Source organism: Macaca mulatta, chromosome 7 (genome assembly GCF_049350105.2).
Source record: "Macaca mulatta isolate MMU2019108-1 chromosome 7, T2T-MMU8v2.0, whole genome shotgun sequence".
Lineage (NCBI taxonomy): Eukaryota > Metazoa > Chordata > Mammalia > Primates > Cercopithecidae > Macaca > Macaca mulatta.
The window spans coordinates 125,063,350-125,079,725 of NC_133412.1; the positions used below are offsets into that span (position 1 = coordinate 125,063,350).

The following is a 16,376-nucleotide window of genomic DNA, read 5'->3' on the forward strand; positions in this document are numbered from 1 at the left end:
CTAAAATGATATTTATTGAATAGATGAGTGGAAGTAGTCCACAGTTCTCCAAATGTCTGGACTCTTTCATGTTTGCATTTTAAAAATAAATGCTGTTGTTTTGTAGATTTGTTTGAAAACGTCTTGGTATTAAGACTGACATCTATTCTTTTATAACACTTTACATGTGGTCATGTACCCATAGATTTAGACTTTTATTTTATATTTTTCACTAAGTTTATTTCACCTGATTATTTCATTTGGGTCTCTAAAACCACATTATGAAATACTGTAGATTTAGACTGTTTTATTTTATATTTTTCACTAAGTTTATTTCACCTGATTATTTCATTTGGGTCTCTAAAACCACATTATGAAATACCTTAATTATTTAAATTAGGAACAGATTAATTATCTCCAGTGTACAAACTCAAATTAATTTCATTATAAACCTGAGGTTTAAATTGATTAATCTTGGAGTGTTTAAAGAACAAAATGGGTTTTTTCATCCTTAAGGAGAAAGGCATATTTGATGAATCTCTCTTCATCACACCAGTTATGATAATAGGCACAAGATATGTGCAAGAAAACTTCAGATGGATTTTATAAACCAGCCAGAAACCTGTGTGTCTGGGGCTTCTTGGGGAACAATCTGTGAGTCATTTTAAAAAACAAACACACTCATAATCACGGTGCATGTTGTTACCATGGTAATTAGGCCTGTTGAGTTGGCTTGCTTATGTTCCTGCAAAGGCAAGAGGGGGAGAGAAACAGAATTCAGAGCTTTGACTATTAGCTTCAATTTGCCTACTGCAGGAGAGAGTGAAGGGGTTTCTCAAGAATGTACTGGCACAGTCATTCTGAGAGGGAAGTGAAGAAACCCTGGCATCCTGCCTTTGTTATTGAATATAGGTTAGTCATATTAGTGTTGGATATTGTGGTTCACAAGGGAGAAAAGGATCATTTGGCATTCTCTTGGGGAAAATAGTTTCTTTCTCTGATATATGACTTCATGTAAGTCTCTAAGGTCAACCTTGTGGAGTGTCTTGTGTGCCTCTGCACAAGGTTTTAATGATCCTCTAAAAGGCATCAAATGCTGCTGATGAACATTATTGCAAGTTTAAATGATCTCAGCATATTATTCTAATATGGTTAGAGGCTGGTTTTAATGAGGCCATTGTTTCAGATCTGATTCCCAAGTAGGCAAGATATCGTTTCTCTATTTTATGGACTAGGTATGACTCCTTTATCTTGGACAGTCATCTTATAATGCAGACCTGTGGGACACAAAGGAGACCAGGAAGGTTATGTGAGCTCTGCCAAATCTATTACTACTCCAAAGGAAAATAAAATCAAAGCATATACTTGGTTGATGGACAGTCAACCAAATTCATGGGCCAGTGGAATTACTGTAGGAGAAATCCAGTATGATTCCATGTGAAGAACCAACAGCACCCTTAAATTAAAGGTATGAGTGTACACACAAATCTGTTTTGAAGACTATTACTAAATTCACTTCAAGAAGTCTGGGGCCAGGCACTGTGGCTCACGCCTGAAATCCCAGCACTTTGGGAGGCCGAGGTGGGGCGGATCATGAGGTCAGGAGATCGAGACTATCCTGGCTAACACGGTGAAACCCCGTCTCTACTAAAAATACAAAAAATTAGCCTGACGTGGTGGCGAGCGCCTATAGTTCTAGCTACTTGGGAGGCTGAGGCACGAGAATGGCGTGAACCTGGGAGGAGGAGGTTGCAGTGAGCCGAGATTACACCACTGCACTCCAGCCTGGGTGACAGAGCGAAACTTCATCTAAAAAGAAAAAAGAAAAAAATAGTCTGGCTGGGTGTATTGGCTCATGCCTGTAATCTCAGCACTTTGGGAGGCTGAGGCAGGAGGATTGCTTGACTCCTGAGTTTGAGACCAGCTTGGGCAATGTAGAGACACCTGTCTCTATAGAAAATAAAAAAAAAATTAGCTGGACGTTGTGGTGTGCACCTGTGGTCCCAGCTACTACTTGGCAGGCTGATGCAGGAGGGTGGCTTGAGCCCAGGAAGTTGAGGCTTCAGTGAGCCACGTTCACACCACTGCATTCCAGCCTGGGTGACAGAGCAAGACCCTGTCTCAAAAAAAAAAAAAAAAGTCTGGGTATCCTCTGTAATGAATAATTATAATGCATTGACTAAAGTTTTACTGCTTAGAGTATGCCTCAATCAGATTTTAAAGCAGAACTTTTTAAACTATAGATTTCGTTTTTCCTATCCTATGTGGAAAGAAGGCACATGTTGCCCAAACTTTATACTATGTTTAATTTTCTTAACATTAGTAAACAAAACTTAGTTTTTTTCGGATCAGCAAAGTAATTCATACTGATTATTGAAAAATGTGGAAATTATTGAAAATTTGAAAGAAAAAATAAAAATGGCCCCATCTATTAATTAAATTGTTAGTTGAACTACATGTAACAGAGGCCTGAGTTCACAGTGGCTAACATAAGTTAGAAGTTACTTCTTTTTAATGTGACAATCCAGATGTGGATGGCCCAGGACTGGCAAGGTAGCTATGCTCCACAAGATCATGCAGGAACCCAGCCTCCTTCTATCCTGTTGTTCTATCATTCCTATGAGGTTTCTCTCACTTTCGTCATCTAATGTGGCTTGCCATAAAGGCTCTGCTATAACGGGCAGGATGGAAGAAGTTAGAAGGGGAAGCTCTGACCCAGAAGTTACACATACCACTTTTGATGCTGTACCATTGAATTTTGTCACATGGCCACATACCTAGCAGCAAGGGAGGTTGGGGAAGGTAACTATTATTGATATGTAGGTGCTTAGCTTAGAATTCTATTAAAACCATGGAAGAAGACAAGAGCAGATGTTGGGATATATCTAGCAATTTCTGCCACTTTGGTTATTCTATTGAACAGAGGAAACATATTGTTTATATTTTGATGTATTTTCTTCTAGTCTTTATGTATTATAAAGATACTGTGTATAATTATACTAGAAAATGTGTTATATAATACAACATATGTATGTATGTATATAATATATATGTTAGTACGTATATATTAGAAAAATATATTGACATAGAAAATATATATTTAAAAATATTAATATATGTAAATATGTATATTAGAAAATCGTTGAGTTCACACTATATGTAATATTTTATATTTTTACTTTAAAATTTAAATGACAAAAATGCATTTTATATTCTTTTTACTTTATAATAAAGTAATCTTATTTTAAGTTACTTTCTAAAGTAACAGTATTTATTAATTTTAAAATAAAGTTAAGTAAAAAGAGAATATAAAATGCATTTTTTCATCATTTAAAGCTTTTTTTCTTTTTTGAGACAGCATCTCACTCTGTCACCCAGACTAGAGTACAGTAGCATGATTATGGCTCACTACAGCCTCACTCTCCTGGGCTCAAGCTATCCTCCCACCTCAGCCTTCCAAGTAGCTGGGACCACAGGTGTGCGTCAACATGCCTGGCTAACTTTTGACTTTTTTTGTAGAGAACATGTCTCACTATGTTGCCCAGGCTGGTCTCGAACTCCCAGACACAAGTGTTCGTCCCTCCTTGGCTTCCCAAAGTGCTGGGATTACAGATGTGAGCCACTGCACCTGGCCCATTTAAATTTCTTGTATTCGTTGTTTTAAAATTTTATCATGTGGAATTTTTGTTTTACTTAATAGGTTGAATTATTGATATTTAGGCTATTTCTAACACCTTGATAATTCTTCTTTGTCCACATTTTGGGTTTGTTTTGGTTAAAGTCATGGAGTGGCATCACTAAAACAATGACTGAGAGCATATTTGGGTCTCTTGATAAACAAGATCAGACGGCTTTCGAGAGAAGTTGTGCCAGCTTCCACTATCACCAATAACAAATGAGTGCCGGGTCCAGAACCCCCTTGAACGGGCTTATTTTGCGTGTCGCACCTAGTCTTTGTTACTCTAGGGTTCATTCTCTGAAAATAAGTTGTTTTTAGCCCTTGGCTTTTTTTTTTTTTTCTCCTTTTTGCTGTCATTAATCATGAGATAATGGTTTTCTAATAACTTTAGCCTATTTAAAAATGTATGGCCCCTATGGTAGTCTGGGAATATAATTGGTTGGGTTGACATTGTAGCACACATGCCAGTCTCAAGTAATGTGAGGCCTCTGGAGATACTGATGTTCATTTGGTCCTAGAACCCCTTGTGAATCTGAGTTCCACCCTCATTCATAATATTCTAGATGTGAGATATCTCTTTGTTCTCAGACACAGCAAAATAGGAATGGGAAAGTGTTCCTTGAGGCTTTAGCAATTCCCTTTGAGCTGAGCGCTCTAGAGCTTTTCAGGAATAAAGAAGCTCATCTACGCAGGAACTTTCTTCCGTAGGAACCACACGCGGCACTGGACAAAAGTAGGCCACCTCTGCTCGATAGCCACAGAGGTCATCAGTGGCTAAGGGCATAGGTGTCTTCTACTTCCAAACAGCCTTTTGAAGCTTTGAGTGCCAAAGATACTCTTATAACCACCAACGTGTCCTCTCCACCCTCCTAAAGGGCCAGATACACACAAACTGTATGCACTCAAACTCTGTTCCTAATACCTGGAACAAGACTGTGTTGGTCTCTGCTGCTTTGGTCCTGCTCGGAGCAAATTAGGTTAGGTCAGAAGGAAAGATGGTTCTTATTCATTCCATTGGTATACAGCCTCTCCCACCAAGAACTCTGCTTCGTCTAGTTTCCTAAGTGGGCGCTTTGTGTTTTCGTGTTTTCTTGCACGCTAGGGGATTTCACAAAGAAAGGGACTCCAATTTCACAAATCTATTTCTTAAAAGGAAAAGAGTTAATAAAAGGTTCATTTCTAGGCTCTGAAACGTAAACCTGTGAGACCTCCTGCCCTTTTAACTATACTGTCATTACCACCCACCCCCGTGTCAGAAACTTCATTCATTCTGCTCATCCAGCTCTTGTGTATCATGTTATTTTTCCTTTTAAAAAATTCATTTTTCTCTCTGCTTTCTCAACAGCCAGATCTGCCAGTGAGCCTCAGGCTTTAGGAGCTGAAGAGGTAAGAATTCTGACATATTTTCTTCTAGAATCTTGAATTTAACCAGAACTTAAAGAGGAAAAAAAATGTTAAGTGGTCTATAGATGAAAACATGTGATGTTTTATTGAAAGAAACAGTCATAGAGTCCTTATCAATAGTGACACGACTTCAGGATTTAAAGAAATAATATTTAAAATTGATTTTCATCCAGAATTTTTTCATTTTCTTCTAAAAACCCGAGTTGGAGAGCCTTTGAGGCTGCTGCCTTAACAGAATGTATCCCTATGGCACAAACATAATTAATAGGTGGCAGACATTGAGGGCATACCCTGTGCAAGATAAAACCTCAGATAAGGCAGATTAGGTCAGAGAAAAGTAAACCCTGTTCTTAACAGATGGTTGTAAACATTGTAAGGGCTTTTCCAGCAGCAGCAGCAACAACAACAACAAAAGGTCAATCTAATGCTGTAGGGGTTTCATCTTGAAGAAGCTTACTTAGCTTTTGGAACTAGCTATAGCATTTGAATCTTGTTGTAGACTTGAAAGGTAACCATAATCCTAGACGGGTGATAATGTGTTTGCCTACTCCAAGATACACAGTTTCCTGTAGTCAATGACTTAGATTCCCCTCCACATTTTAAAATGTAACTTCATTATGAAAAATGCCAAAGTAGAGAGAATAATATAATGAACTCCTACATCTCCATCACCCAATTTCAACAGTTGTCAACTCGTGGCTGGAATTGTTTCATTTATACCTCTACCTACTTCTCTTCTTTCCCCATTGGATTATGGACACTTGTTGAATTGTTAGGCTTTTAATTGTTTATTTACATAACTCTTTAGGGAATACAGCAAATGCTAATAAAAAATAAAACCTACTCATAACCTGATTTGCTTTACTGGAGCTAATCATCCATCCATTTATGCATTCAGCAGGTATTTATTTCATGTAGACTAGGTATCAGACCTTCCTTAGGATAAGAGGATCAATTTTCCTCAACTCATGTTTATAAGGTTTGCAAATTTGGACTTTGGATATCTCCAAATGAGGTGATCTGTCAGAGATGTACTGACAATGAAACAATGGCCTTCATCATACAACTCTGTCAAATGTAAACATTCAGAATATGCCATAATTTTTGAAACCTGTTTTTGACATTTCTTCACTTTTGAATATACTGGAAACATGCAAGCATAAAACAAAACAAAGCTCCCAATCCTCTGATGGACCTTCCTGTTTCACCACAAACACTCATCCAGCCATCTGCCTCCCTTTCAAGAATACAAGCTCTGCGAGAGCCAGAATAGCAAATAACTTCCTAACCATTTGCCTCCAGCATATAGCAAGGTGTCTGGCACTTGTTATATATTTAATAAAACTGTTGAATGAATGGACAAAAGAATGCATGCCAGATACTGGGAATATGAACATGAAAAATACACAGGCCTTGGCCCAGAGTTGTTCAGTCTCACAGAGGAGAAAAGTGTGTAAAGAAGGAGGTGCTTGTGTCCAGCTTAGTAAGGTGGGAGCAGGGTGTGGTGGATGCTGCTGGAGGAGAGAACCAAGATGGGGAGGGGAAGAAGCTTGAAGGGAAAGGGGTCTTTGAGCTATCCATGAGGTACCTTCAGTCAGAGAAGTAGGGAAGGGCATTCCAAGAATAAGAAATCACGTGTAAGTGTACACAGAGGCCCCAGAGGGCATGACTTATTCCAGGAAGCTTTAGAAATTTAGGGTGGCCAGGGTGTGGCCAGAAAGTAGCCAACTGAGGAGATGAGGCTAGAGAAGAAGGCTGGTGAAGCCTGGGAGGGACCCTAGGGGGCAGGCTCCAGAGTTTGAATTTTCTCTGCTGAGTGGGGAGGCAGAAAAGGGCACACAATCAGAATTTTTTTTTTACAGGATAATTCCTTAGGCAGCAGAGAAGTGGGGAGAGACTAATGGAAGGGAGACGAGTGGAGGTCTTGGGTCTGGAAATGTTGGGCTGGATTTGGGAGAACTGAGGGAATTGTTGATTAAAGGTGAGAAGTAAAGGAGAGGAAGACATCTAGAATAACTCCCAGATTTCTTTTTTTGGAACAATGAATGGGTGGTGATAACTGTACTACAAAACAGGAAGGGAAGAACTGATTCAAATCTGTGGAGCAGCCACATTCACATGAGTATGTGCAGGAGGCTGCTCCCTACGGACAGAGCAGTGGTTCTCAGTCCTGGCCGCATGTTGGAGCCTCCAGGGGAGCATCTAAAAACCCTAATTCCAGGCCCTACCCAGACCAGCTGAATCAGAATCTCCATGGTTGGGGCCTGAACATCTATAGGTGTTCCTTAAAGCTCCCCAGGTGACCTTAACGTGCAGCCAGGGTTGAGAATCTCTGGTCTAGAGCTGATTGGAAGAAAACCCTTTGTGCATGTGTGCTTTTAAGACCATGTATCGCTTTTGCTGCCCTATAGTCAAGTTCTTTTGGATTTAAGTACCTAATGTATTTTAGGTGAGGGCTGAGACATCCCGTATTCTATCAAATGCTACTAATAATGACTCTTTTATAAGTATCTGATGTTCTTTGAGTTGATTTCTGTCATGCTAATAAGTATGCTTAAATTTTTCAAATCAATCCAAGCAGAGTTTGTCAATGGAGTTTGCTGGCATGTCCAATGGGACAATTCTTCATTATCCTCTTTGGTATCCCTGTCCTTGGTTCACAAAAGGCTGTGGCATCTTCCAGTCATTGTGACATCCAGAGCACTCTAGGGAGACATTGTGAACCTGGTAAACTACCGTGTCTTTGCACACAACTTTAAAGAAGTTATTTGCCATTTTCCACTCAAAAAGCATTTTTCCTTCATACAAAATCAGTGGTTTCAGTTATGCTCAGTAGTTCCTGATGTAAGTAGTCTCTGTGCTAACAAAGGCAAGAAGCTAAACAAAGTAGACAAGTAAAAGGAAGTATCATTCTGTACTGTCAGGGGGATTTTGAGAATATTTGGTCTAGTGCTAAATTTAGTTTTCAAAGTATACACATGGAAGCAAATTAAACATGAGGTAATGGTCAAATATTGAGGTTAGAAGCAAAATACTACCCAGGCATTATTGAACAGCAACTGTGATAAAAGATGTATTAGTTTTCTATGACTGCTGCAACAAATTATTACAAACCTAGTGGCTTAGAACAACACAAATGTATTATCTTACCATTCTGTAGGTTAGATTCTATAGGGATTTCACCAGGCTAAAAGCAAAGTTTCAATAGGACTGTGCTTCTTTCTGAAGGCTCTCTGGGTTGGATTTATTTCCTTGCCTTTTACAGCTTCTAGAGCTTCCTCCATCTTCAAAGCCAGTAGCATTGCCTCTCTCTGTGTCTTTCTACCATAGTCACATCTTCTTAATTTTTAGCCAGGAAAGGTTCTCTGATTTTTTAAGGACGCTTGTGATAAGATTGAACATACCTGGATAAGCCAGGCTAATCTCCTCATCACCGGGGCCTCCATTTAATCACACCTTTGAAGTCCCTTTCTCTGTAAGGATATGTATTTACAGGTTCCTGGGATTAGGACTGAACATATTTGGGACCTATTATTCTGCCTACTACAAGGTCAAAGAGACTAATTCTTCAGCACGGTGGAAATGCTTCAGATAGCAGACCATCTAATGTCTAACTGTTATAGTATTAAAACGTTAACATTTCCAACTTGGATGAAGCCAATTCTCATCTTGACTCTACAGTTCTCACTTTGCAGGTCCAGGTACTGAAGTCTTTTGGTTTTCTTGAAGTATCTGGCATTGGATCAAGGGGACAGGTTGAAGTCCAATGGCTTCTTTCTTGGCCAGACTTTTGGGTACTACAGGTGTGACCCCTAGAGAGTATGCTGCTTTCATCATTTCTCTAACTCTGCAGGGTTTGCCTACGGTGTACAGGTTACAAGGTCTTGAATAGAACCAAAGAAATGTGAGGTTTTTATTTTATGCTGTTATGTCTGCCTGTCATTTTATGTATTATTTATTAGGCTTTCAAATGTGGAAATTGGAGGAAAAAATAACATAATAATACAGAACTTCACTGGAGTGGTATTTATTATAGCCAATTTCTAGGTATGGTATAATTTCCTCCATACATTATGTCATCCCCACAAAGTAAGAAACCATTTCTTGCCTGGTATATAACATCGATCACTGGGTTGTTTTTTTTTTTTTTAAATCATCTTTTGAGTAGAATATGGCTGGAAATTTATGGTGAAGATTTAAAATTTTTCAGCTTTTTTTTTTTTTTTTTTGTAGCAAGTCCTCTTAAAATCCACTTTTAGACACTTCAGCAATACAGACCTGAAGTCCAAACCTAGAGCTAGCAGCAGGGCAACAAACTGCCCTTACTTGCCAAGACAGGGCTTTCCTGGGACACAGGACTATCGGTGCTAAAACTGGGAGAATCCGGGGCAAATCAGGACAGTTGGTCATTCCAGATGCCTAACAAAATGACTCTAATAGAAAGTAGCTGTCACATTGATGCATTGTTAAAATATAAATTTTGAGTGAACCAAATAATGACCATATCCCATAATATCTGGGTTGAAAACGGGGGTTAATCTAACTCTTTTGGAAAATCTATATCTATATATGCATGTTTGTTCAGGCCAGCTTAAAAAGACCAAAAAAGCCCCTAAGACTCAGAACTGAGAAGCAGCAGCCACGTTTGTAGTCACAAGCCCTCGCTGCCCTTTCAGTTCTCCTGTGTTACCAGCAGGCTTCTGCACGTTGCCTCTGATGATGGAAGCTTTAAAAGCTTTGTTACTGAGGTGACCACAGGACCTCGCCGAATCTTTTTCAGCCTGTCAGCCTGCGTGGAAGTTATAAAACCCAAGTTTGCCAATGCAGCACAGAGCTCTCTTAGCTTTAATCTTGCCTTTCATGGAGCAAAATTGAACTTTTCCCCGCTAAGAGATAGCAGAGACTGTTCAAGAAGAGGTAAGTATTAGGAAGACTATCTTGAATGCCCAGGGGGAGGGGATTGGAGTGGATCATGTCTTGGAGTCTTATTTGATTCTAAGAACATGGCGCTTCCTGACCTCCCAGCAGTGGAGCGTGAGCCACTTACCCCCATGTAAAGTTGGCTGCATCTGGGTAAAGACGCTTGCTGGGCCTTTCCACACTGCTTCTGCGGTACTCTGCCCACATCATCCATAGCAAAGCCACACTGAGAAAGCAGGGAAGCTGAAGGTCCTGGGGCCTCATCCCTTACATTTCTGTGGCTTTTCTTTGGAGAATTTTGTTCTCTAAATCATTAGGACTAAGCAAAGAGAGCTGTAATCGTACTTGAAAGAACAATAAATTAGCTTCCCTAGAATAGGCATCTGAGTTTTAGGAGCTGGAAGACTTTTTTTTTTTTTTTTAATATATTTAATCGTTTCCTGTCTTCCAAAATTTCCTACTTGGTAGATCCAAAGCATATTTCAATTCTTCTTCTTTTTTTTTTTTCCTTTCCAAAAAAGATTCAGCACTATCAGTCATTGAAGTAGAATCTGGCCTTCTGACAAGGATGGGGCCTGGACAGAATTGTGAATTATTTTGACTTTTTCCTCAATCTCTTTTTGGGTTTCTTCCTTTCAGGACTTTCAATCCTGGTTTCATTTTGCTAAGACTAGCCTCATTTCAGCTTCAAATCTTTACTGATTTTTGTGAATCAACAAGTTTCAGAAGAATTGAAAACACATCAAGTTCTTATGCTGTAATTTAAACTTAGGTTCTTTTATTATTTTTCAAGGAGAAATTAGAGAGTAAATGTAAATAAGGATCAAAATAGCTATTTATCTGGTACAGGGCTTCCTCCTAGGGTGATGGAATGTCTTGGAACTAGACAGTGGTGATAGCTGCACAACACCGTGAATGTACTAACTGCCATTGAATTGTACACTTTACAATGGCTAACAGTTAATTTTATATGTGAATTTTACCTCAATTCAAAACAAAATGCCGACTGAACGTCAAGAGGAAAAAAGAAAAAGACTGTTTCCTCCTACCTTCAAATTCTGGAAGAAGTGTGAATCCGTTTTAATACACTCATATTAAATTTCTATACCAAAGTTGTTCTATTCTGTTCCATTGCTGGGCGCAGATATTTGGATGTTATCGTGTCTGCAAGGTAGAACTAATTAGGAAACCCTTGAGAGGTAAAAGAGGAACATCTCTGAGAGTTAAGATGCTAGTTGTTTATTCTTTAGATGTGTAGTTTTTGTTACTATGTTGTAGACTGGCCTATACTTTGCAGAGCTGGTCACAGTAAAAAATTGTTTTTAAGTTTAAAAATTTAAAATACTGGACTTTCTTCCACCTATCGTGGGATAGAATTTGCACCAGCTAGGCTGGAAAGTGTTTTAATAGCCTATAGTAGCAGACTGCAATTCGTAGTCATAAAAGGGAGAGTCCATTTGGGAGGTCGAGGCAGGCAGATCACAAGGTCAGGAGATCGAGACTATCCTGGCTAACACGGTGAAACCCCGTCTCTACTAAAAATACAAAAAAATTAGACAGACATGGTGGCGCGTGCCTGTAGTCCCAGCTACTCGGGAGGCTGAGGCAGGAGAATGGCGTGAACCCGGGAGGCGGAGCTTGCGGTGAGCCAAGATCGCACCGCTACACTCCAGCCTGGGCTACAGAGTGAGACTCCGTCTCAAAAAAAAAAAAAAAAAAAAAAGGAGAGTCCAGATGTAATAACTTTAATGAAATGAGAGCAAGGCAACAAATTTCATATATATAAAAGCTTTTGATTTAAAATCTCCTTAAGACATTCCCAAGCACCATTACCTGATGGGGATTTGTGTCAAGGCATGACTGCAGAGGGATGCGCAAGCAATCCTTAGCTTAATCATGAAACTTTAGGACTTTAAATTTCTTTTAGATTTAGAGACAACCATTTTAACCTTTCTACAGAGATGTAACTAGGCAACCAGTATAGCACTTAACCAGTGCATAGCATTCAAACTTCCTAGCCATTTACATCATTTTTAAAAAATACTATTTAAATCTCTCTGTTAGCTTTGGCATATGCTGCCATGTAACCTTTAATTTCTTAGAAATATCATGCAAACCCGCAGCTGTAAAATGGTATGGTTCCTAGAAGCCCAGCATCGTCCAATGTTAATAAGGAAGTCAGCTTATAAGAAGAGCAGTAACAGCGTTGAAAGGTAGCCACATGTACTGTGTTTATAATTGAGAATTTAAAAAGGAGGTTTCATGTTTGGTGTGTGAATTTATGAGTTTAAAATCATATCCGTGGCAGATGGTAATGAGCATTTCTTACAATATGATTCATGGAAAAATATACATTCATAGAAATAAAACTAGATTTTATTTTAGCTGATTAGGTGGTAACTAGGGATATCTAGATCAATAAGCACGAACTTATTGAAAGCTTTTTCTGTACCAGGCACTATATCATTTATATACTATAACTGCTATATACTGTATACTATAACGGGCATATACTATATACTGTATACTGTAACCGGTATATGATCCTTTTTTGTGGCAATTATGATTTTATTTTTAGTTAGGGTTTTTTTTTTATTATGAAAGGAATTCATGCAGGAAAAAAAAGAATATATGTGAAAGATTTTAAAAATTCAAGTAGTAGAGACAGGCATAAATGAAAAATAAAAGTGTTTCTTTCCACCAACTTTTAGCCTCAGTCCCTAGAGGTAACCACTGTTGAGAGTTTCTTGTGTCTCTTACAGAGATTTTTCATCTCCTGGTTAATCTGTATCAAAAAGGTGAGTATAAGTGCCATTGAACCATCTGTTCATAAGCTTTTCTTCTGAGCTAAATTTTACATTTTGAGGCACTATTATGCTTCTTTTTAAAATGTGCCTTTTAAAACTGAAAGAAAAAAAATGTCAGAACCAAAGTGATGCTAACAGAGAGGGCTGGTGGTAGTGAGAACTACAGCTGAAGGATGTTAATGTGTAGTTTTAGCCTCTGTTAACATTTACATGTGGAACTTAAGTAATAAACCTTAATGTAGTTCTTTTATGATTTTCAAAGTCATCTGGGGTATATTATCTCCCTTTATCCTTTAGATGACCCTGCAATGCAGGAACTGTTTATTTTACAAAGGAGGAAGCTGTGGTTCCCAGAGGTTAAGTAATGTGCTTAGGGTCACACAGCTGAAAAGTGACAGAATCAAGACAGAATCGAGTCTTTTCCAACTAGTCTTGACCCAGACCACATGGTAACTGTGAGGAAGAGAGAAGCGCAGTTACACCTCTGTGGCTCCTGCAGGAAAAGGCTGTGAAGTGAAGGAGATGGGTGCAGCCTGAAAATCTGGGCAGTTGTTTTGATTCAGCCCCTGGACAAGTTATTTAAGGCAGTAGAAACAAATTAAGGTGGCTGCCTCTCTCCTCCTAGTCTCCTCAGTGGCCGTTGTGTTCCGATTTTGTTAGGCTGTTTAGGTAACACTGACCACAGGGGAGGAGACTTGACCCATGCTGAGGAAGCCACAGTATTTCATCCCCAGACCACAGTGGTTAGTTCAGAGGGTGGGCCTGCCATCAGCAGGGGCCAGTAGGTTCTTCCTCTAGAATTTTCCAACTCAAGTTGAGAGGAGAGGTCCCATCCTTTCTGGTCCCAAGGCAGTAAGAATCACGTAAAGCTGTGTTTCAGTCTGTGGAGAGAATCAGATCCAGTGCACAGAGGGGAAGCAGAGAGAGTCAGAGAGAGAGAGAGAAAGGAAAGAAGCAGAGAGCTCAGTCATAATTGCAGTCCATGAATCCAGTCCACATGAGCCAATACATTCCCATGTTTTGCCCAAGCTAATTCAAGTTGTGATTAAAAGAGTTTTGACTTATACCTCTAGGCCTTAGTTTCCTCATCTGTAAAATGGAGGTTGTCACATTCACCCTGACTCTACCTGAAATACGTAAATATCAGTTGAGATAATGAATAGGAATACACTGTATAAATTGTAAAATATGACACACATATAAGATGGTATTATTCACTGATATGTCACACTGAGTTAGGAAAAACTGAAAGGGCGAAATTACCACTTATTTGGAAAATAAGTGAGTGCTTTCTAAGAGCCATCTGATGTTATGCAGAGTCAAACGAAAGCTGCCAGGGTCCTCCAGATCTTCTTTTTAGACCTTCTTTCAAGTACTCTTTTAAGTTCTAATCAATACCCATAACGAATACAAAGATAGAGCTTTTACCTTTCTGGCCTAGATTTATTCCATGGGTTTCTCTTTTCTATCCCCCGCCCTATTCTATAACATACACACACACACACACCCACACACACACACACACCCCAAACAAAAAATAAACAAAATGTCATTATTAATATTTCAACATTTTAGCCTTTTTACTTAAAAGACCTTTATAGATTCATGTTAAATGTTAATAACATTTTGGCTTCATTAAAGAAAAATCAAGGAAAATAAATCTTAAAGCAGCTATTTTAGATATACTTCATGGGAATGATATAGTTGAGGTGATTCTGGAGATAGGAAGGTATTTGTTTTGGGCTCAGATAGGATCAAGATCCATCTTTTCCTTAATGGACTTATGTCTTTGCTATAAGCTCTAAGTAATCAAAATCTACTTGAGATTATAACTTATTCATGACACAAAAAGCATCACTTCACTTTTATAGCATTTTTCACTATATATGATAATACCTCTCAATGAGGAAAAACAGATGGTACCTCTCTGAAATCTTAGATTTGCCATTTAGGCAGTTTTTATTGTAGCAAGTGTCTCTTTCTTTATATTTGATAATTACAACCAAAAAATGGCTTAAAGCTTCAATCGAAGTGGAATACCATATGCAAAAAAGGTTGATGTCACCATGGAAATATAATTTATAAGCGTGAAGAAGCATGACATATCAACCCGAAAATGTTTGGCTTTCCTCGCATTTTAAAATCTGTGAAATGTATCTACCACCTTCACTGTTCTCCTAAGTCTATGTGACTATGCTTTCACCTTACACAATTGCCAATGAGCATTGGTGTGAGGCTGAATTGATGCGGTCTGACCACTCTGCACCTCATCTAGCCATTGTTTATCTTTGCCTGGACTGGTTATTAACCCCATGAATGTCAGTGTTTTCATATAAACTGAGAACTTTGAATAAGTTCATATTCTGAATAGGGCATACTCAGCCCTCAGAAAATGTCAGCTGTATTGGAAACAGTTGACATCCTCAAACTGGTTAATTTCAAGAGCACTTAGTAAAAAGAGTATTTCCAAGGATGAGGGCAGAGTATAGGAAAACTGCAAGGGAGAATGCAGTTTCCCAGGGCTCCTGTATTATCCTTTGGCCTGAGGTATGAGGACAGTGAGGAGAGGACCTCCTTAGTGGAGCTGTGGCCTCCAGGAAAGGAATATAGCCAGATTATAATGATCCTGCAGGCAGAGACCCCAGGAAACAAGTAGCCTGAACTGATTCTTCCACTTATTCTGATTGCCTGCTCATGCTCCTCATTGGCCAAACCCAACTGGGAGGCAAAGAGCAAGGAAGCCTACTACTGGCTTCATGCAGTTTAGTTTCCTGGGGCATAAACCAGGTGGATGGAGAATGGGTTTGGAGGGGCAAATGAAAGATACACAACACAGTTAACCTTCATCGTGGAAGTCTTGCATGAAGGAAATGGCAGCATTTCCAAAAAGTGTAGATAACTTAGAAAAAAATTGTTTTAACCAGCTTTCATGTTTTTATTAATTTTACTTAGGCAAGGTCATAGCCCATGTCCAAGTGGACCCAGCTACAGTGGTGGCATTTGGACTGAGTTCAGTTGCTTGTGTGGTGAAAGATGATCTGGAGGAGCTACACAGAGAGAAAACCACCCTATGCTTTCCCTATTCACAGATAGGATGGCAACCTCAACTTACAGTTTAAGTTTGCTACAAAAAGTAGCTGGACACCTCAGAGCACCTTTAGATACCCACCTTCTTGGGCCTCCCAACATCAAAGGAAATGACTGTTATCCCAAAGAAATGCCATGCCTGGCTAGTGGATTGAGTGGTCAGTTTTTAGTGTTGTCCATCTTGCTTTGAATCTCAGATGAATTATTTTCATTTCTTTGAGCCAGGGACCAGGATTACTTGCCTTGATCTAATCTAGATTAACCACTCTGATCCACTGAAAATGAATAAATCCACTGAATCAGATAAATTTGTTGGGGAAGTATTTGTGGCAGCACAAAATGATGGACAAAACAAATGTGGAATGCCATCCTAAAGCACAAACCTCCTCTGTGGATGGGAAAATTCCCTGACTTGGGAAGTGCTGGGAAGGGTTGGGTCTATAATAGGAGCAGTGAGAGGCAGTGTGGTGTAGAGAAAAGAGCTGGGGCAGTGGAATTAA

At 39.1% G+C, this 16,376-nt stretch overlaps 1 protein-coding gene across 4 annotated transcripts in view; it reads left to right on the forward strand.

Moving 5' to 3' along the window:
- GNG2 (G protein subunit gamma 2) overlaps positions 1–16,376 on the forward strand; it is a 113,908-nt gene that overhangs the window by 12,529 nt on the left and 85,003 nt on the right. For 2 of the 4 annotated variants that reach the window (XM_077938295.1, XM_077938294.1), the window contains 2 exons: positions 5,004–5,044; positions 12,745–12,780. The gene's annotated coding sequence lies outside the window, so the exon portion shown is untranslated. The remainder of the gene's footprint in view (positions 1–5,003; positions 5,045–12,744; positions 12,781–16,376) is intronic. The other 2 variants (XM_015143639.3, NM_001190910.1) reach the window with 1 other exon arrangement.